General features: G+C 37.7%; 1 pseudogene; it reads right to left on the bottom strand.

Annotated features, from left to right (window-relative positions):
* Positions 1–10,231: 10,231 nt before the first annotated feature.
* LOC116513340 lies at positions 10,232–10,637 on the bottom strand (annotated as a pseudogene).
* Between the last annotated feature and the right edge of the window lie 12,172 nt (positions 10,638–22,809).

The raw sequence follows: 22,809 nt of genomic DNA, 5'->3' as shown, positions 1-22,809 counted from the left end.
ACTTGGGCATACCAGGGGTTGTGACTTTAAGTATATACCTCCCACCCTGGCTGGCTGATAAGGAGTTGTTCTCTGTAGCTCAAATGGTTAACTCCCTGCCTGGGAGGCAATAGAGCACAGGTTCGATTCCCAAACTTGGGTATGGCTAGCTGATGAGAGCTAAATAGCTTGAAATAGATCTATACTAGTCTCCCATTTATCAGCATAAATATAACATACATACATACATATATATATACATATATATATATATATATATATATATATATATATATATATATATATATATATATATATATATATATATATATATATAGGCTTCCCAAAAGATTTTATTAAATTGAGGGAGATTTGTATTTGTGCCCAAATCTATAGTGAGGAATAATGGCTATTTTTTTTATTTAAAAAGCTTTAAAAAAAACATGTGTTTAAGGAATAGGTTAAACAAGAATATCCACCTTCTGCTGCAACTTTTAATAAGTATTTGGAACTATTACTGTGTGCTTTTAAACTAGACCATACCTGCATTTTTCCTCACAATTCACAGAAATATAAATTAGTATTATAGGGTTATTATATTTTTTTTATTTCTGTACTTTACCCTTTTTGACTCTTGTTATAATTTATTAATGTATTTGAGTGAGTTGTGAAATACTTAGTTAATTGGTCTAATGTTGCAATGATACCAAGATAGACAATGATTTCCATTGCCTTCATTCATGAAACCTTTCCATATTGTTGCTACTTCCAATGAGAATTCAATTCATTTATTAATTATATATGTTTATTCCACATGATATTTCTTAAGTGATTACATAATGTATGAATGAAATATAGAAATAAGTTTCTGTGGATATTCATAGATGGGATCCTTGGCTTGGATAGGAAAAGATCTCTCAGAAGATTTTTGTATTGAATCCCTGCAAAAACAGTTTTATAAAGTCAGTACATTGTCCCATTAATTTCTGCGCAATTATTCATTTTCATAGCTATTCTTGAAAAACTGCAGTTGTCAATTAAAAAAAAGGGATGGATTTCCAAATTTGAATTACACTCTTGATTATTTCTAAATAATAGATGATACTATGTGGTATAAATTCTCCTTTCAAGGCACTTTTGAGATATTCACATATAGCATCTTTATTTAGCTGGACGGCTTTGGGTTAAAAATATATGACATTAGATATGTCTTAATAGATTTGAAAATTCTGATACATTTTGTTGAAAATTGCAGTTTGATGATAATGTCCTGGCAAAAACTTTTCTTAAAAAAAACTTCTTGGTGGATACTAGGATATTTATTTTAGATCAATTATAGAATGATAACAATACATTTCATTATATTCATTTATGATAAAGGATAAAATATCACTTGTTTTCTCATGCCCAGTGGTTATAACTATAATTGCTAACATCTACTGATATCTTAATTTGGGCTATTGGCATTTTCAGCTTCAGAGACTAATTAATAAAATTAGTCAGAGACTCCTATTATAATTAACAAAACTTATAAAACTAAAAATCATGCAATTGGTTTTTAAATGGGTTTGTTGCTAAATCAATTTGACACAATAATATTTCAATTTATTGAATTCCATTGTGTTGTTTTTTTTTAAAAAGGAATAAGTAAATCATGTTCTAGGCGACAAAGTGACAAGAATGCTTCTCAAACACACATTTTTGCAACATCCCAAAATTGTGTTATATTCTGCTAAGAAGTTTTTCTACATATTAATTTAACTTGAACAAGAGCTTTAATATTTGTTAGTGTGCCTATTCTTTTGAATTCCATTTATCCTATGAGGAAATTGATAGCTGCAAAATGTTAATGGATTCATTTTGCCATTCTTTTGCCAATATATTTGCTTTTCAACCCTTGGAAGATAGACTTATGGCTCAAATTATCGAGTCCTGATGCTATTTGCAACTAATGAACTTCTTGCCTACAAGCATAACTTTTTATGGATGATTGTACTGAAACATAGTAATCCTTTAATAAAATTTGTATAAAACTGTCATGTACACATTTAGGAATTCTGTTTTAAACTTATAAAAAAAAGTTTTTTCATTTATAGCTTTATAATTGAGTGGAACAGTGTTCTAAGTATTGTAGTAATCAGGATTTCCAAGTATAAATATATTTGTCTTGTGACAAAACAGCTGTCAGGGTTCTGACCAATGTCCCAATAAAATCAGAAGCTTGAAGCCATTGTGCAAGAAAGATCCAGTTGTTTATTAGGAGAGCCATGTCGGCACGACTGAGGCGAAGCCAGCTCTTATAAAGCTAGAAATGAAAAACTTTTCATTTTCAGTTTGTGCCTTGCCTCTGACCCTGTTGCCTCCCCCCACACCCCAAGGTGTGTCACAGTGGTGGGTTTCTACCGGTTTGGCACGGTAGTGGTTTAGCGGCCTGGGTAACTGGAACTGGCAGTGTCCCAGGCCTGTCACGCCCCCGAATTGGTTCCCTGGTCGTCGCCATCTTGTTTTTCAGTCCTGCACATGCGCAGAACAATTTCGTTTGCACTGTGCATGCAGGCACAGCATGCATGAAGCGTGTGCATGCACACAAAGTGTGCACACAAGCATACTGGCAGAAATGCCAGCCAGAACCCACCCCTGTTGGGTCACCAGTCACATTCCCCAACGAAGCAATTTTGTGGGTCGTAGAAGACACTCCCTTTGGCTGTTGCAGGTCTCCGTGGAGATGGCCTTGATTTCGGCTGGCTAGGATGTGTTTTGTTTTGAGTGAGGTGTGAATTCTGTGCAGCTGCGAGGCATGATTTCCCATCCATGGGGCTATGGCAACTTGGGGACAGGTGAGGAAAGCTTTGCGAGTTGACAGCATTGTAAAAAGGTTCTGCCTACTCTTAAGATATATCAATCCATAAATCATATTGATATTAAAAAAAATCAACCATTTCTTTTTTGGTATTTTTGGTGAGCACATATTACGGTCTCTAGGAATTGCTGTGCACCAAACCTGTTGCTGTGGAATTATTTATTTTTTAATTGTTATTTAACATTGTTATTTAAAATCATGATTTTTTTCCCAAAAGGATTAATCAAAATACAAAATTGCTGAGAACGGAAAAGTCAATTCCAGAGGGGTAGATAACGTGAAAATACAGTATGGAATAATAGTATAAAAATCTTCTGCCAAATGATTCAGTTCTTTGTTTGTTATATAGCTTGAAGTTTTCCTAATTTATTCTCTTTATTTTTTTTTTTTTAAAAGTCACTCAACTGGAAATGTTCTAAGAAAGTTGCGAGGGAGAGAATGTAAATCCAATTAAAATGCTTTTGCTGTTAAAGGATTTTTTGGACTATTTGCATATTGCATACATTAGAGGTTGCCATTAAAATGGAGATGTTAGCTATTTTCTGAAAATAGCTTTCTAAGAAAATTCCTATGACTCAAGTTTGATAGCTAATGTCTTCATGGACATATTCATGTCACTTTCTTGACAACTCTTGGACAGTGTCAAGTTGGCATTGTCTTCTAGTCTAGCATACAGACTTGGAATTTCCTGCTGCTGTTCAAACCTAGTTAGTTTCTAAAATCAACTAGGGATGGCTAACTGCTACCATCTAACTGGGGTAAAGTGCTTAATCACCAATGAGCAATTAAAATTGCTGTAACACTGGTAATTGTTCTTAGAAGACAGACAGAACAAGTCTTCACAAATGCGCTAAAAGAAGAGGTTGCCAAATCATTGTTTAATTGGTATCCCTTTTGTTTCCTTGTTCCCTCCTCTTCTCCATTAGCCCTGGTCATATCGAGTCCCCTTTGATTTTCTACATTTTAATATGCTAACATAAAAAGGGGGTAGAGAAATACCATACGTACCATATTTTATTATCTCCACTGTAATAAGGACCAGCTTCAAGGCTGAGCCATGTACAAAATGCGTTAGCTTAAGATGATCCTTGATTGGATATTGTTGCACGGTAATTCAAACCAGAATTGCTGCAAAACAATCAAAAGTTTAGTATGATAATATTTTCCCTCTTTGATTGGCACTGCATTTTTAGAAAAAAAATGCCATAGTAAGAAAACATACCATGGTTCTGAGCTTGATTGCACAAAGTGGTTTTTCTGGAACATCTTTAACCTCCAAGTAGGAGTGATATTTTAAATATTTAAATCAGTCTTGAATATAAACTTAGTGGTAAATGTATGCTTTTTACAAAGGCAATTCTAGGACTTTTGTAATTTTTTAAAAAAATATATAAAATAATTTTTGTAAATGTTCTCTTCAATAAGCAAAGCAGAGGTGTCACAATTGAAAAGGGCAAATCGGTGTCATAAACCTGGTAGGAGGCTTTCCCCCAATTTACTTTAAGGGGTTAGTGAGATGGGCAGCGTACAAATTTAATAAATGCATAAAAATAAAAACATAGAAAAAGTCCTTCCAATATATTGAAACTGCAGATGTTTGCAATGATAACATAAAAGAACTGAGAAACATTTCCCCCCCACCACAACTATTTAGTGTATTAGAAGTTTGTCAACCAGCAAGGAGATAGTTTCATTAACCCATATGAAATCCTAGGTTTTAAGCCATAAACACGTGTTATAGAAATGTTTGTTATTCATTTATATGCTGATTCCCCACACCCCCGTATGATATAAAAATGAATTCACAATTTTATCATGAAGAACCAAATCAGTCCAACTGCAGCAAATTTAATTTCTAGAGGATAAATTCACCATACCTAAATATCCATAGGTAGTCAGATTGTGCAAAGCTTCAGAAAGCCATTTCATTTAAATGAAAGTTCACACAAAGAACCCCTTTGAATTTACAACCTGTGTCTTCCCCTCCTTCTGAATGCAAAATGAAATTGCCATATTGCTTTGCTCTACAAATTATTTTTGAGCCCTTCATCTGGTAGTTCCTAGGAGAACAACTGGAAAAGCTACCAAACACACAAACAACTACCTGGGAACAATTGAAAAGACTTCAATGAATGCAGATCAATAGGTAAAGAATTCCTGAAATTGCTGGATGCATCAAATAATGTGAGGCCCCACAGAGAAGACATGTCACATCTGCTTTAGATGTGTAGAAGTTCCATCATTTTCTTAAGCTGAAGCACAACTTGCCTTCACAGATCTAATAATTAGTAAGTATGTAGATACTGATCTACTAACCCCTGAAAGGAGCAACAAAGGAACTGGCCAGATTTCTCCTTTTTTATGGTTCCCAGGGTGAAATCTAGTGATGCTTTTCATTGCATGTGTATCTTGTTAAGGATAACGTGTTCCCTGAAGTACAGCAGCTGTCTGTCAAGAATTGGGATAAAAATTCACTCTATATTAAACGTTTCATGGAATGGACTACTCTTTGAGACAGTAAAAAGAGTTTTTTTGCAAATTGTTAGTTAGTACAGCATTTCCAAAATGCTTTTTAGTATTGCTTGTAAAATTCTAGAGCCATTTTTTCTCCTTCACTTTTGCTGTCTTCACAACTTCCCATGTAAGGAAATGGCTTTTAAAGAGCAGAATCCTCTTAAAATAATTTTTTTTTCCAAGGAGTCCTTAACACAGCAGCTGCAATAAATTGAAACTGAACTTTAGCCTCAATTAGAGCTTTAGATATGGATTGCCAAGTAAATAACGTTGTTGTAACCTTGTGGTAACTTCTTAGGCAACTGGACCTTAAGGTTTTATGAACAAAACAGAACAGGTGGGATTATTTTGTAAAACTGTTCATTATCTCTCATATTTCAAAGAAAGTTATAAAACTATCCCAACACATTTAAATATGGATCACATTTGAACTTGTCCTTCTGTGAGAAATGAATGTTGGAATTTCTATAATTCTTGCATTTTTCCTTAAATGCTACAGTACCTTTTAGGATAAAAGATGTGCAAGAGAGCAGAGATGTAATAATTTGATATGTAGTCATGTAGATCAATTGTAATTTGTTCCATTCCTTCACTCTGAGGTTGATACATGTTGGTCATAAAAAGCTACACATTAAGTAAACAAATGAACAATCAAACCTCTCGCAATTATGTCCACTAGGTTACATCATTGTTAAACAAGGTAGATAGGATTATGGGAAGAAAGAAGTGTGTTATAATCCATCTTGATACCGGTTATTTCATACCATAGTACACAGTAAACAGATATGTGCGTTTTGCTATGGTTGAGTGCTAAGGCAATATAGGATAGTGTGGATTGTGTTGGTGCTGCTGAAGCAATGACTCCCCAAGACTCCCCCAAATTCAGTATTGCTCCCAAGGACACTTAGGTTGTGCAGAATTCTCCCAATGTCCCTGGATAAGTGGTATTGAATAAACCTGCTTTGGAATTCAGCTCAGCCCAGCCTAGTCCAGTCGGACAGGGAGATATAGCACTAAAGCCGCCCCGGAATATAGCACTTCAGGGGCTGCTTTAGACTGGTAGATGATATGACCATTTAAAATGGAAGCTGATCATTTCAATCATTTTCCTGAAAGTATTCTGACTTTGTCTTCCAGTGATTTTGCTGAAGCTCTGGCTTCAAATCAGATCAGGTTTATAGGAACTTATGTAGAAGCAATTAGAAAGTTAGTAATTCAGTATAAGCAATTAGAATAGAATAGAATAGAATAATTGGAAGGGACCTTGGAGGTCTTCTAGTCCAACCCCTGCTCAGGCAGGGAACCCAACACCATTTCAGACAAGTGGTTGTACAATCTCTTCTTATAAACTTCCAGTGTTGGAGAATTCACAACTTCCTCATAGAACAAGATCACCAGATCTTGGAGTGTATTGTTGGGCCAGAGCATACAGATGAAAACTTAGCAAACCCTTGTCTTTATTACTTTGGATTTTGAGTACAGTTAGTCCTCATTTACCAACTGCCTCGTTCAGTATCTGTTTGAAATTGCAATGTACTCATTGTGCTATGCCTGGTCTGTTTGGTTTTTTTAATATATATTTTACTTTACCCTTTGCACAGTAGAGAAATTGGAAAGGAAGGCATTGCAAGATTTTGCCTACTCATTCTCTTGTAATCTCTTCTTCTCCAGTTAATGTAAATAAAAACGTTAATTCTCTTCTTGCTAATTATTTGGTGAGCATACCAATGGGTGAGGAGAGTGGATGAAAGGAAAGCACAGTTGCAGTTCCCTCTTAGCAACCACTTTGCTTGGCGAAAGAGTGGTTGTTCTCAATTGTGGTCATTGAAGCGGGGATTATCTTTATGTAGATGACATTTTGGAAGAGTTAAGTTCTACTATTTGTTTGTGGCTTGAGTTTCCTGAAAAAGGCATGTCAAAGTAACAAGTGCCGGATGAAGGTGAACATGCGGAAGTTAAAGTCAAGAAAAATGGAAATAGGCAACCAAATTTTGATATTAATTTTAGACTCTTTTGGATAAGATTGTATTTTGCCCTAAAGAACAGATCCACTCTGTGGAATTCTGCCTGGTTCTTATTTGTGTCTGAACTTTTAACAATAGCAAATATCAAATTTCTACAATTACATCAATTAGAGCCATTTTTTAATTGCCTTAGTTTCATCATGATTAAACTGCTACACAGCACCTATCTTTTGGAAGTTGATACAGAATGGCAGCAAGGAAGCCAAGGAAGCATGGCACCAAGATAAATTCCTGCTAGAAGAGCAGAAATATTTACAGTCATTCCATAGTCCTTCTGTGAGGGACGCAGTGGCTCAGTGGCTAAGACCCTGAGCTTGTTGATCAGAAAGGTTGGCAGTTTGGTGGTTCGAATCCTTAGGGCTGCGTAATGGACTAAGCTCCCATTATTTGTCCCAGCTTCTGCCAACCTAGCAGTTCGAAAGCACATAAAAAATGCAAGTAGAAAAGTAGGGACCACTTTGGTGGAAGGTAACAGCGCTCTATGCACCTTCGGCATTTAGTCATGCCAGACACATGATCACGGAGACGTCTTTGGACAGTGTTGGCTCTTTGGCTTTGAAATGAAGATGAGCACCACCCCCTAGAGTCAGGAATGACAAGCACTTATGTGTAGGAGAACCTTTACCGTTACCTTTAATTCTTCTGTAGAGGAGGAAAATATTTGTTTTAGAGAAGGGGTAAAGTGTATCCATTACTAGAGACTTCCCATGGTTGAGAACATTCTGACAAGACTTTTGCCACCAGTAATCATAAATCTTCTAATGAAATTCTATAATTAAAACAAACAAAGAAAACTCATAGGTATAGCATAAGTTCTGCATTTTGTTTTACAAAGAAATGTACATTTTTTTTCTATACTCAAGTCAATTTTCAGTAGCTACCCAATTTACAGCAATCTTGGATTGATTGATTATGTGCCATGAAGTCAGAATTGACTCTTAGCCACTACATAGATAGATTTGGTCCATGATGACTTATCCATAACCTATCCCTAAAACCTCGCAATGTCAGGCTTGGAAGCCATCGGGGGATAGGGCCTGAAGCCTGCCACATATTCAAGATAGCTACTATGGGAAACTGGGAGGAGGGATGGGATGGAGCTTGGGAGATGTGTAGCCATAATAACATTCCTTCTCAGAAAGTCAAGGTCGCCTTATCCCTGCACCTGGACGGATGTGGATGGGAGGAATCTTCATCCATGGCAGTAACTGATTGGACCATTTGATGGATTTGTGGGTGTTGGGGCAGGATCTTGAACTTTCAACTGGGTGGGGAAAACCTGGAAGCTTTCAGATTTGGGTTTTCCCAGATATGCCAACATGGCTCTTCTAATAAATTGGTGTTTTGAGGAACTTCTTGCCTTGAGCTATTATTTCATAGAGGATGCTATTTTGAATCCTGACAGGCCATTTGTACCTTGAGTGACAACTATGGATTGATTTGTTTGGTGATCCATTAGTTTGTTTTCTTGGCTGTCCGTTATATTCCCAGCAATCTTCTCCAACAACAAAGTTCAAAAGTGTCAGCCAAAGGTGGCATTCAGCTGGTTCAGACCAGTTCGCCCGAACCGATAGCGGAAATCATGAGGGAGCCACCCGCTCAAGCTCTATGCTGTCCCATTTAGGCACATTTTTGAGGCCGGGCATATGCTCGGAAGACGCACATGCGAGCAAAGCACATGCATGAAAGGCTGGACAAATGCACAGAAGTGCATGTGTGCAAAGCAAGCGTACAAAATGTGAAACCCACCGCTGGTGTCAGTACTCTTCTGGCTAGCAGTATTCTGATCTTTGTAGTTATAGCGAAATCACAGCATCTGAATATGTTTTCCAAATGCTAGTATGTGATTTATTTATTGAACAGAACATGGGTAAGCTGAAGGATAATAGCTGCATAGGATGCATTTCATCAGCTTGAAGCATCCCTTCTATGCATAAACCTTATTCTCTACTGATCTAATGTTTGCTATATAAAACTGGACAGGGATGTAAGGATGTTAGAAGCCAAGTTGTGGCTTTCAGTTCTTTAATGAATCCCTTCCTGGCCTTGCTAATGTTAAGAAGACGAACTGGTGCCTCATGTGTTCTGCAGCTGGGAGACTGGTGCCAATTCAGGCAGGCAACTCTCTGGGTCTGTTTTGACTTTAGCTTTCCAGAAGCTCCGGCACCGTGTTGTTCTCCAGAGAAGCATCTAAGTGGTTTCCCATTGACCAGGGATATGATGCTGGTTAATGGAAGCAGCATGTGAAGTGGGACTCCCCTCATACAGAATATTTTAAATCTGTTGGCTGAAGGTTTATGCAGCCCATATTCCTGGTTTCCCTTTTTGTATTTCATTGCAAACCGTCTTTATGGCTCACCTTTTAGCAGTGTTTTGGCTTGTGAACAGAGGAGCACTGGGTTAGCAAGAAAACGCAGAGTTCCCTGCATCACTTCCATAGAAAGCCACTATTGTTAGCTTAATGGATCAACATTTTTGCCGCAACTTTTATTGATGAATTATGATTATAAGTATTTATCCTTTACTTAGCTGATATATATGGGCACCCAATTTATGGATTACAAGTCTAGGTGGCTGACATAGGATTAAAAACAAAACCAACAATGGAAAAGAAAATATAGTGTAACCTAATGCCATCCCGCAACCATTCAGCATTCCAAACAGGCCCATTCAGTGCTGTGGACCAGTGCCTGGGGAAACACAGATCTTATTTGTATGTTGGAGTGGGAAAGTGGTATGCTATGCCAAAGACTAGTGCATCAGAGAATATGTGCTTCCTGGGTCCTACCAGATGACACAAATTTAGAGAAAGGGTGGGAAGAAACAATTGGATATGGGCAGTCCTACAAATAACCTATGCTGTGTCATTCAGAAATTCATAAATGCTCATCATTATCTTGCAAGATGGGGCTTCTGAAATAAGCTTTATTGGGAATAAGGATGCAGAATTCTTGACTGCTGTTTTCCTCATTGTTGCCAGAGCATTGCTGAGTTCTTCACCCTATCTCTTGGCATGAATATAAGTCCCTACCCTTTTCTTGGTGAACTTCACAGCTCTCTTTCCTTTGAAGACTTTAAGCAACTCCATTGCTCATCTCTTATATGGCACACAACTGCACATTTCTCAGATCATGTCTCATACAAATTTGGTGTTTTGGTTCAGCCACCCATAGTGTCAACACAGTCTTATGGTTTTTACACATTCTTAGTCACTTTATGGTCTTTGCTTAGGACAGGGCCCTTGGATATTGGATTGGCATGACTTCAAGAGTTCTGTTGCAAAAGGCCACACCAGAAGATAGCATGTATTGTAGGATATGGAGTGAGATCCATATCTGGAAACAGAAAGTTATTTTCACAGGTCAGCTCAGTGCTATCCTAAATAATTACTGTTTGGGTTGAGTTTGCTCTCAATGGCATATAGTCTGGCTAATTTCCATAAGGAAATGGGATGATTCAATAACATTGATTGGCTTGTTGGAACCGCAAAGGGACGAAAAGACACTTTCTGCTTGTTCAGAAAGTCTTAAAAGATACACAGCAGTAGTATAATGAATGAACTGGTCTAATCATCTGCTTTATGTACAGTTCAGTACATGCAGTGTACAATGTTCATTTTTGAACTGAATGTTTTCGCAAAAAGGGGGCTAGACATAATTTTTCTACTTGCAAACCCTACCATTTCTGCATCTTTAGATGTCATCAGTTCATTTTTTTTCTTCTAAACTAAGCAGTTTCCCAAGTTCTGATTTCAGAATTCAGTTTGATTACTCAGAGAAACTCTTTGGATGGTTTTTCATGCATTGCATCTCACATTAGATTAGAGTTAGATATGTCAAGATGTAACAATGCCACTTTGAAAAGATTATAGATAATGACTTTTAGGACACATTATACTAATTAATTCCCATTGTAGGACACATTATACTAATTAATACCAGCTGTTAAGGAGGTCCAGCCCCAAGGGAGGACCTAGCAGGAAAAATGTACTTACTTGTAAATTTCTTGGAGGTGTTTGGTTTGCAACTCTGGGAAGTGGCTGCTGGATTAGATGGATCTTTAGCTTAGTTCAGCATTACTTTTTGATGCAAAACATTACAGTTTTTCCTTCTCGTTTATTCTCTAGAGTGGTGTTTCTCAACCTTGGCAACTTTAAGATGTGTGGATTTCAATTCCCAGAATTCTCCAGTCAGCATATTGAAGTCCACACAACTTAAAAATTGCCAAGGTTGAGAAACACTGCTCTGGATGACCCACATTGAATGGAAGATACCTGGAGGAAGTTGCATAGTAATTTTGCTATGAACCAATACCTTCACTGGATGGCTGGAATCCTCTTCCAAGATTATGATTGCATCTTGTTTAATTGTTCTTAATACAGTTGTTATAAACAATTTTACTTAAAGCAAGCATGCAGGAAGTTTAATAATGCTGAGTATGTATGTATGTATGTATGTATGTATGTATGTATGTATGTATGTATGTATGTATTTATTTATTTATTTATTTATTTATTTATTTATTTATTTTCTATAATCAAACATCTTAATCAGTGTCCCTGGATGGCATATATCAGTGATGGCGAACCTTTTTAGCCTTGGGTTCCCAAAGGACGTGGATGCATGCTATTGTACACGCTGGCATGCCCACCCCCCTAATTTAATGCCCCCTGTGCCCCCTGTGCGTGCATGCATGACACCCACCACCACTGCCCTGCGCATGCATGCATGGCTTTCTTGGAGCCAGGGGAGGGCGAAAACGGCCTCCCCTGTCCCCCAAAGGCCCTCCAGAGGCTGGAAATGGCCCATTTTCTGACTTCCTCTGGCCAGATTCTGGGCCAGAGTTCCCAGATTGATGCATTGGGAACCCAGCTGCACATGTCTCAGAGAGAGGAATCCAACCTCCCACCCCAGACAGGTCTCAGCAATGCATGCCCAGTCAGCCATCACTGCTCTGATCTAGGCTTCACAGAATTATGAAACAGACTCCTTGTCCCACAAAAACCTAGCATCCACATCCAGAAAAGTTCCTGCAATAAGTCTTTCAAGGTTTAATCACAACGACCGACCTTATCAGTCCTTGGATAGTTGCCAGGCCAAGAGCATCTAGTTGCAACTCTGTACAATGAAATACTTGGCAAAGAATCACTGTAACGCACAAACTCAGATAATCAAATCTTCACAATAATAAGTGAACTAATTGTCTCCTGCAAACACTATTCCCCTTTTGAGCCTATTTATTCCCTATGGGCAGGGCCATTCAGCGTCCACTTGTGCCCTTACTCCCGAGTCGACCCCTATTCCTTAATTGTTCCCTTCTCCTGACAATTCTGTGCATGTGTGCATCGGGAACAGGCACCAGCTGTTCTTCTGCCCCACTTATCTCCTACTCTGATGGTAGCTGATAACTGTCAGATGGCCCTGGCCCCATGTCTGCTTCCGATGCAGAGCACTCATTAGAGCCTTCCCCAGACTCCAGGACTGGCCCAAGTTCCTCCCCAACCTTCTCCTCATCCACCACCAGCTCCACTGGCAGCTGGCAGCCCACAACAGTTACTTCAGCAATGAAGTCATGGATAAGTGTGGTCCTTATTACAAACTGACCTGCCATTCACCAGCAGCAGCTGACAAGCCATGGCCTGATGGATGGTTACTATGGATCTAAAGGGGAGCCTTGTCTACTTTGATGTTGAATCAGGAAGGTCTGGCTTCTTATGCCGATTGAAAGCAAATGCTTGCACATGGTCTGAAAAAATAAAACATTCTTTTCATTCCCTCCCACAGCTGCAGTTTCCTGTTACAAGCTGTGGTTTAATAAATATATTAAATAATAAAAAAAAATAATTTGCTTGTATGCCCTTCTCCTTCCAGCTGGGGCCATGATACATGCGTGTGCTAATGTAAATTATTTTTCCCCCTTAAAAAAAAAGAAAATAATAATCGCTGTTCCCTCTAGAATCCCTCTACACCCCCTCAACCACCCAGCTGCAGACTTGAACCCAATGGCACATTTCTTTCCAGCTTTTATTTACCAGGAAACTTCATTGCAAAACCCCAAACGCTACAAGGATCGCTTCCCAAGCAGAGATTCCCCGGGGTGCTGCTACTAAGAGCTTCCCAAAAGGTCTGGATGTTGAGCAAGCAATAAGAGGAACACCCCAGAACGAGTCCTTAAGGGACGCATTTTAAAGTCGGCAGGAGACTGAGAAATGGTCCCCTGGTGAAAAAGACAACAATACTGTTGCAAATAGTAACAAATGTGGCAAAACCCACATCTTTAACTGCCTTTGATTATGCTAATTTACGGTCTGGATTGCTCACATAAACACCTCCCTCCTGCATTGCTTTGAATAATTTGAACTTAAGATCCCTCTCTTTCTTTTCAGCCAATCGTAACGTTCAGCTCTTTAATTGAAGCCAGAAGTTCCAAAGGCCACTTTCTTTTGTCATGAGCCACTTGACAACTGCAGAAAGAGCTTGGGTAGACCACTTCATCAACTTTTCCTGTTGTTGCTTAATACAGCATGAACATAATATGCTTATAATAACTATATTTTTTGCCTTTTTACATGTTGAGCAATCTTATTTTTTGCAAATGTATATTTTAAGAGATTGTACTATTGTATGAAAATAGTGGTCCATCAGCCTCCATTTGAAATTCTCTGTTTTAACTATTCAGCGATTAAAAATGGTAGTCCTATCACAGATATGACAACCTTTTTCTTTTCTTGTTAAAAAGGCTGTTTCTGCAATAGTAATAATTCTCTGGAAAGTTATTTCCCTTTGTTCTTTCTAGCAAGTGTCAATATTGGTGTCAGTGCAAAATCAATTTATTGAAAGAAATTTTTATATCTTGATTATTCTGTATCTTCATATTGAATGCTTTCTGTTCACAGTTCTAGAATGTTTTCAATAAAGCATGTGTAAGAAATCATTTTTTTTACTCAGTGGTTGTATCTGATATAATGAGCATCCAGAAATTTAAAAAAATGCCTAAAAATAAAATACAAAAAAAAAATAGCCAAATCTCACAAAATCTTAAGTGATTATACAAAAATTATGTGAGATTTAAATAAATAGCTTCCTGGATTCTATTGTACCAAGTTATGCTCATACCAGAAATCTTTGTGAATAAGGTAGGTGATTTAGGGAGTGATTTTCTGCTTGCAAAGAAGAAAATTGTAAAAACCAACTGGTTCCTTTCCCCAAAGGTAAATATCAATTCCTAAGAATAGATAGTCCTGTTCAAGGTGTTGATACCATGTTTCCCTGAAAATAAGACAGGGTCTTATTTTCTTTTGACACCCCCCCCCCAAATAAGCATTGGGAATTTGTATTATTTTTGAGGTGCAGGAGGTGGTGAGTGTGGTCACCTCATGGCTGCTGTGGAGAGGGCTTATTTTAGCGCATGTACTCAAAAGCCCAATTGGGCTTATTATCCAGGGAGGTCTTATTTTCAGGGAAACAGGGTAAATATCTGGATATCAATAGGTGGTCAATAAATAATAAAGGTTTGATTGGAATCAGTTAATCATTGATTAGTTGCCAGTCACAACTCTAAAGTTAAGGTGGCTAATGGAGAGATTAGTTGGATGGCCAACTGCCAGAAGGAGTAGCCTTGAGTTATAATTGCTGCTGTCATAATATTATTAGTTAAATTAGTATTTATTAAATAATTTTCATGTAATAAAAAATACATAATAAATGTTTAGAGGTGAATGAACAGTCTGAAACTTTTGGAGGGATTGATGAGCTGAAAAGTCTGGGAGCTCTTGTTCTAAAGAAGCTCTATCAACTTTCAATATTATCTGTAAATTCAAAGTCCTCTTTTGAAAAAAATAAAAATAAAATAAAATTCTGTATCCAAATTACAGTTCCGACCGTTTATGCTTTAACTTATATCATCCTATTTTGTGCCTCTAAGTTTAAAAAAAAAGGACGAATTAGGATTTGTGATTATACTGTGTTTTTGAAAGTGACAGCTGCATTTTTTAAATAATAGAACATTTTTCATGCAAAAAGCCCTTTCATCTTGTCTACTCATAAATGAAGATACATTTAAAATGAGGTTGTGTCATGTTTTAAGATGAACTACTATATTTGTCGGAATATAAGATGCACCTTTTTCCCTCAAAAAAAGAGGCTGATAATCTGGGTGCGTCTTATACACTGAATACAACATTTTTTTCCTCTCAAAACCCCACCCCCTATACCAAAATGGTGGTGCATAGCCTTTAGGAGGCTTTCAGAGTGCTCCTGGGGGCTGGGGAGGGCAGAAATGAACGGAAAACGGCCCATTTTTGCTCAATTTTGCCCCTTCATGAAAAATGGGCCAGTTTTTGCTTGTTTTTGGCCCTACCCCACACCCAGGAGCACTCTACAAGCTTCCTAAAGGTTATTCATGCTCCTTTTTAGGTAAAAAATGGGCCCATTTTTCATGAAGTCCACAAGCTTTAAGGCTCTTCAACTCCCAGAATTCCTCCTCCAGTCATGTTGGCTCGGGAACTCTGGCACTGAAGTCTGCAAGTCTTAAAGCTGTCAAGTTACAAGACCCTTGCACCCCTAACCCTTTAGAAAAAGTTTAAACTTTAAACAGGGGTGTTTAAACTTGACAGCTTTAAGACTTGTGGACTTCAACTCCCAGAATTCCTCCTCTTACTCTTTATCTTGATGAGGTGTGAACTGGTTCTAATTGGCACTGTAGATAACTGACAGGAACCCATCCCTGCTTCAGGTCTTCCTGTCCTCTACCATCCTCTGGAATCCATTTAAGCTCATGGCTACTGCTTCAGTGACTCCATCCAGCCACCTCATTCTCTGACGTCCCCTTATTCTTTTGCCCTCAATCTTTCCCAGCATTAGGCTCTTCTCCAGTGATTCCTTCCTTCTCATTAGGTGGCCAAAGTATTTGAGTTTTTTCTTCAGGATCTGGCCTTCTAAAGAGCAGGCAGGATTGATTTCCTCTAGGATTGACTGGTTTGATCACCTTGGAGTCCAAAGGACTTGCAGGAGTCTTCTCCAGCATCATAGTTCGAAGGCTTCAATTTTTTGGCATTCCGTGTTTCTTATGGTAAAGTATAATAGGTATAATAATAATGATAATAATGAAGTTTAATAAAACTAACAATGTCTTTCTTAAGTTAAAACAAACACACGTTTAGACTTCATGGGGTGGCATGTGACATGGGGTAGGAACCATTCCATAGGGTGCTGGTCATCACCCAAAGTCACCATCTTGGAGCACCCACTGACCTCATTTCACCTCTCATCACTCATTTTACCTCCCTCACATGGTCTGCATAAAAGTTCCGCTTGAATTTAGGAGATTAGATAGATTGGTTCTGCCTCAGAAAGCAGCATCAAAGGTCTTTAGGAGCCAAACCTTCAGGGCTTCAATATTTTTGGCATCACTTTTGTGAATTCTTGTAAATGTCCTCTTAAATGTCAACAAAATATTTTCCAAATTTTCCAAATTTTGAAAGATCTTCCATGACTCTTAGAAGTTCTCTTTGATGGACGTGGAAAATTACTAGTCCCCCACCCTTTTTTTAGATAACTGCAGTCAACTTGTTTAATTCTACGGCAACCAATAATTCAGAATTCCTTTTTGGCTTTTGCAAATTTTCTTAGTGTCCGCTAGATGGTGTACATGTTGAGATTAATGTGAACTGCAGTAGAAGGAATGCAATCTGCAAAGAAACAGTAATCATGTTACTAAAGGGAATAAGGGTTTTGTTAAAAGAGGACAGAAAAATTCAACAGGTTTTTTTTTAAAGGTTTCTACTAGGTAGCAACATTTCCCTTATTAAAAGTCACTATAATTTGTACTTAAACTTAATATTAGTTTTTTTGTATGACATCAAAGAATTTGCAGGAATTATTACATGCTATCAACAATGCATTAATGACAAAGAAGGATAAGAATCCAGGAAGGGATATGCAAAGAAAACCTTATAGATTTAGAGGCATTATACCTTTGCTTTCCATCTTAAGAAAACAATTAGTTTCAGCTAACAACAGAACAGAAAAAGATTAAAAAGAAAAACAAAAATGGCACAATAATTAAAATAATTAAATACATTAAAATAAATTTAATCCATAAAACATGCAAGCAATACTCGGTGTCGTCTTTCATAAAGGCAGAGAGAGTGAGCCGAGGTGGCGCAGTGGTTAAATGCAGCACTGCAGGCTACTTCAGCTGACTGCAGTTCTGCAGTTCGGCTGTTCAAATCTCACCGGCTCAGGGTTGACTCAGCCTTCCATCCTTCCGAGGTGGGTAAAATGAGGACCCGGATTGTTGTTGGGGGCAATATGCTGACTCTGTAAACCGCTTAGAGAGAGCTGAAAGCCCAATGAAGCAGTATACAAGTCTAACTGCTATTTCTATTCCTATAGAATGGCAGTAAAAAGCTTTTCTTGGAGGAGCATATTTCATAGGTTGGGAGCCGACCAAAGTAATTAAAAATAAATCAGTTATGATTGCTTCTAACCTCACCGTAATTTCTTATCAACCATTTCTTGAAAGTGTTTGCAGGGCCCAAGCTTGACTGCCCAATGACATCAGTTGAGTAGGGCTTCAACTTGGAGGGCTTCAGTTGATTACAGTCATTGTCATCAAATGTCTGTTTTTCTGTTACCCCAAGAATTTTTTTCTGCTTTCAGAAGATTGAATTGTAAAGGAAAAAAAAACCACTTAGAAGGAATCACATTGGAAACAAATGCTATTAATCACAAGCTTCTAATTTAAAAGATATTACATTTGTAAAAGGAAACATAACTAAAAGATAAAAGTAAAATCAAACATAACATTCCCAGAAAAAATCAATTTGTACTGTTTCTTTCCTTGTGTCTTCATCCTATTTTCTTTGTTTCCATTTATGCTTCAAGTTCATTTCATAACAAGCAGAGTTTCCCCCAGAAATAAAAAAATACCCCATGCATAATAATAATAATAATAATAATAATAATAATAATAATAATGAACATGAAAAAAATCGCAAAATACCAGGACTTAAAAATTGAAATTCAATGACTATGGCACAAACCAGCAGTGGTAATTCCAGTGGTAATTGGCACACTGGGTGCTATTCCAAAAGCACTGGAATTACATTTAAAACAGTTAAAAATTGACAAAATCACCATCAGTTAAATGCAAAAAGCTGCACTGCTTGGATCTGCACGCATATTACGATAATACGTTATGACGTCCTAGGCCCCTGGATGGGACCCAACTAGTAACCAATGCCAAATCCGGCGAAACAACTGGCTGCTGTGATACAATTGTATAATAATCATCATCATCATCATCATCATCATCATCATCATCATCATCATCATCAACATCATCATCATCATCATCATTTGGTGAGATTCACAGCCTTTGGGGCTGGTTGGTAACTCAATAGCTTGAGTTGTAACCAAGGACCTAGGAACTGTTAAGGTAACGTCGGAGCATATAAGCTGTTCCAAGTAGGGTGATTTTTTGTAGAATCAGAATGTTCAAGTCCGATAAATTTAGAATTTCCAAATAACAAGGTAGCCCTTTAGGTATTGCTCCAAGAGCTCCAATACCTATATTATGCTACTGATCATATAAAGGCATGCTTGAAAATATCAGAGCAATTTACAAAATAAGTCATTCTTTTTTCTCTTCACAAATTTGCTTAAGTCTCAATAGATATTTCCATTCAAATTGTTTCATTTCATTTCATTTTGGGGGGAATCAACTTGTGTCCAATGTGGTTGGAGTGTTAAACCACAGACACACGCACGTGTGCGCGCGTGAGCACACACACACACACACACACACACAGACATATAATATGCATAAAATGTGTGGATTTTCATGCAATTTGTTTTTGACCATATTTGTAAAATGATACAGAAATGGGGCCAATCAGAATGTATAATTAAGATAGTCATCCTTTCCTCAGGCTAGATAGATCTATATTAGATAATTATATTTTATAATGAGTTTTTCAACATCCATCTTTCCTTCTTTTCAATCTGCTAACTTGGCTAACACTGATTTTGTAATGACTATGGAATTCTAAAGGCTGGATATTAACCAGAACAAATAAGTATGTCCTAGAGGACAGGGTGGATATTTCAGTGATAATAAATATGGAACATAAATATATAAAGGACATTATTTGCAGACATATTGTTAGTTCAAAATCAGGCCTTGATTTCTCTGTACACCATAGCTTATATGAGGAGAAGAAGCAATTGGACCTGTTATATATTATATAAACTTCCATGAATATGCAAGCAAGCTGGAATAATGAAAATCAGAAAAAATGGTAAAAGGTTCAAATTGGAAGACATATTATCCTGTTTTCCCGAAAATAAGACCTTCCCAGAAAATAAGCCCAATCAGACTTTTGAGCGCATGTGCTAAAATAAACACTGTCCCGAAAATAAGTCCTCCCCAAAAATACTGCAACACAGCAGCAGCCATGAGGTGACCATGCTTGCCGCCTCCTGCACCCAAAAATAATAAGACCTTCCTGAAAATAAGGCCAAGCGCTTATTTCGGGGGTCAAAAGAAAATAAGAAATTGCATTGGAGCCTGAGGAAAGCTACTGTGAAATCCTTAAGTGCTTAGAATTGGTCACCTTGTAGGAGAGATGGGCAGCACAAAATTAAATAAATAAATGACCAGACCTAAAGCAAAGTTCTGCTTTTATTGATAGTAAAATTTGCCAAGTGTTCCTTTTCTTAGAACAGTAAGTGAGTGTTTTCTTTGCAATATAGGACAACTCATTTAATATCTCTTCCTGATTTTGTTGGTATCAAATGGGGATCAAGGAGAGAAGGATATCTTCTAATCTAGGGGTGTCAAACTCGATTTCATTCAGGGCCACATCAGGGCTGTGTTTCACCTTGGAGGGTTGGGTGGGTGTAGCCATGGTGGGTGTGGCCAGCATGACATCGCTTGTATCGGGGGGGGGGGGGGTTGGTGGCATGAGTGTTCTGCCAAAGAAAACGGACTCCCAAGCTTTGTTTTTGGATGTGATGGCCTCCTACAACCTCTACCAAGTGAAAATGGAGCTTGGGAGGGCTGTACAGGGCGATCCTTTGCTGTTTCCAAGGCGACTCTGTGGGCCAAATCTAAGCACCCTGCAGGCTGAATCCGGGCCCTGGGCCTTGAATTTGACACCCCTGTTCTTGTCCATGATATGACTCAGCCTTCCATTCTTCCGAGGTGAGCAAAATGAGAACCCAGATTGTTGGGTGTAATATGCTGACTCTGTAAACACTTAGAGAGGGCTCTAAAGCACTGTGAAGTGATATATAAGTTTAAGTGTTATTGCTAATTAGCGCTTTCTGAACAATACCCATGTATTGAAAATCACCTTTGTCAGTTGCAATCTTTTGCACTTCTCTAATGTTTTCTTTCATAAACTCCTGAATATTTGATTACTATATGTCCATTGGCAAAACAAATTTATAGCAGAGTACAGGTAGGAAATTACCATTTCACCCTATTTCTTAAAAAAATTAAATCAATTTGTAGCACTACTAGTGAGTTTTGCGGCTGCTGCTGATTTCTCTTCTTCCTCCTTAGAGGCCAATAGAAAGTAGGAGATGAAACCAGATGTCAGAATCTACTTTTCAGGGCCAAAGTCTAGGGAAATTGCAAAAAGAAAGACTGCTGTGGAATATAATATGAAGATTTGATCTTCAGAAATCTGGGATACAATCAAATAAATAAATAATAATTGCAATATGTAAAATAAAGAATTTTATAGCCTTTTGTAAAAATCCTAAATGCTGATGCCTTTTTTTAAAAATAATATGACATATTGAACTAAGCTAACAGAATTGTTTATGAAAAATTTAGGCCAGCAAATTATATTCATTCCAATGTCTATATGTACATGGATATTCGCTATCCACTTTTAACGACAATAATTTGTAGATTGACATCAGGACTATAATTTAACCTAATCTTTTCTTTACTAACCTTCAAATATTTGTTGAAATTGTGGGCTTGAAGTTTATAACACTTGACTTAGAAAAATATCCATTTGATATTGTACTATAAACTGAAAAACAAGGGACACAAACTATTTTGACAGTCTGGATTTTGTTTCGCTCCACAAAACATAACCCACAGACATTCCAATTAACATTGGATGGACAAAAGGGTTTTTGGAGTTCGGTGCTTCAGAGAAAGGTTTACCTTAGTGACAAAATGTCTGCCCTGAACATGGCATTTATCCTGTTAAAATAAACAGATAGACAGTAAAAGGGAGCAACCTTTGTGAAAACTCCCCAGGACTATTCAGTTCAGGGGAGACAAAATTTCTCCAGCCTGTGACTCAGATCATACCAGATCTTACAAGCTGTGCATGATGGAGAAAGTTATTTAATTAGGTAATGCTTAAATAGATCACATGGATCTAGATATGAAAATAGCATGTCTATGTTCTTCATTTAGCTTTCTATGTTAACGTTAAATGATATGGGACAGAGAACCAGAATATGAATGCATCTTCAGCATAGAATTGTTCTGACTCATCACGGGGATTTTGGAACATCATGGCCACATAGCTCTAGCACAGTGATGGTAAATCTTTTTGGCACCAAGTGCCGAAAAGGAAGCGCATGAACACGCTTGTCAAGGACACTCCCTGGAAGAGAAGCTGCATGCACATGCTGGGAAATAAACTTCTGGTTTCTGGTGCACACATACGCACCGGACAGCTTGTCTTCCGATTAGTGGCACACATGCATGTTTGATGATCAGCTGGCCAGTGTGCACAAAAGAAACCAGAAGACGAGTTCTTCCGGTTTTCAACACTGCCGCACATGCAAAAATCAGCTGTTCATTGCATGCACATACATGCCAGAAACCCGCAAGAGGAACGGGCAATACCCTATGTGCCAGCCGACATGGCCTTGCATGCCACTTCAGGCACGCATGCCATAGGTTTGCCATCACGGCTCTAGCATAATAGCAATAGCAATATCCTTGTTACACTATGTGGTACAGTGCTAAATATTATATGGGAGTCCATGATATAGTTCGAGAGGGAAATAAAACTGGGAATGATCTATTAATATGGTTCTTAAATTAAAATCAACCTCACAAAATTAGCAAAAGTGCTAGGCTGCTGTATGCTTACATTGTTTCAAGTAGTTCACTTAATGTATATTTTATTTGCTGAGGTAAGGAATTATTTTAGTTTAGTTTTTTTTAATCCTATTTTGAAGATATTTGTTTTAAAATAGCCTATGCATCTTGAGGAAAAAAAACTAATACTACAACTGCTTTCTTCAGTGTAGAGTATTTCAAATGAATAATTCCAGATGTTGTAATAGCAATAGCACTTAGGCTTATATATACCACTTTACAGCCCTCTCTAAGCAGTTTACAGAGTCAGCATGTTGCCCCCAACAATCTGGGCCCTCATTTTACCCATCT

This window comes from Thamnophis elegans, chromosome 9 (assembly GCF_009769535.1).
Source record: "Thamnophis elegans isolate rThaEle1 chromosome 9, rThaEle1.pri, whole genome shotgun sequence".
In the NCBI taxonomy this organism is placed as follows: Eukaryota; Metazoa; Chordata; class Lepidosauria; order Squamata; family Colubridae; genus Thamnophis; species Thamnophis elegans.
The sequence above is the reverse complement of the archived record's forward strand: the minus strand, read 5'-3'. Positions and strand labels throughout refer to the sequence as shown.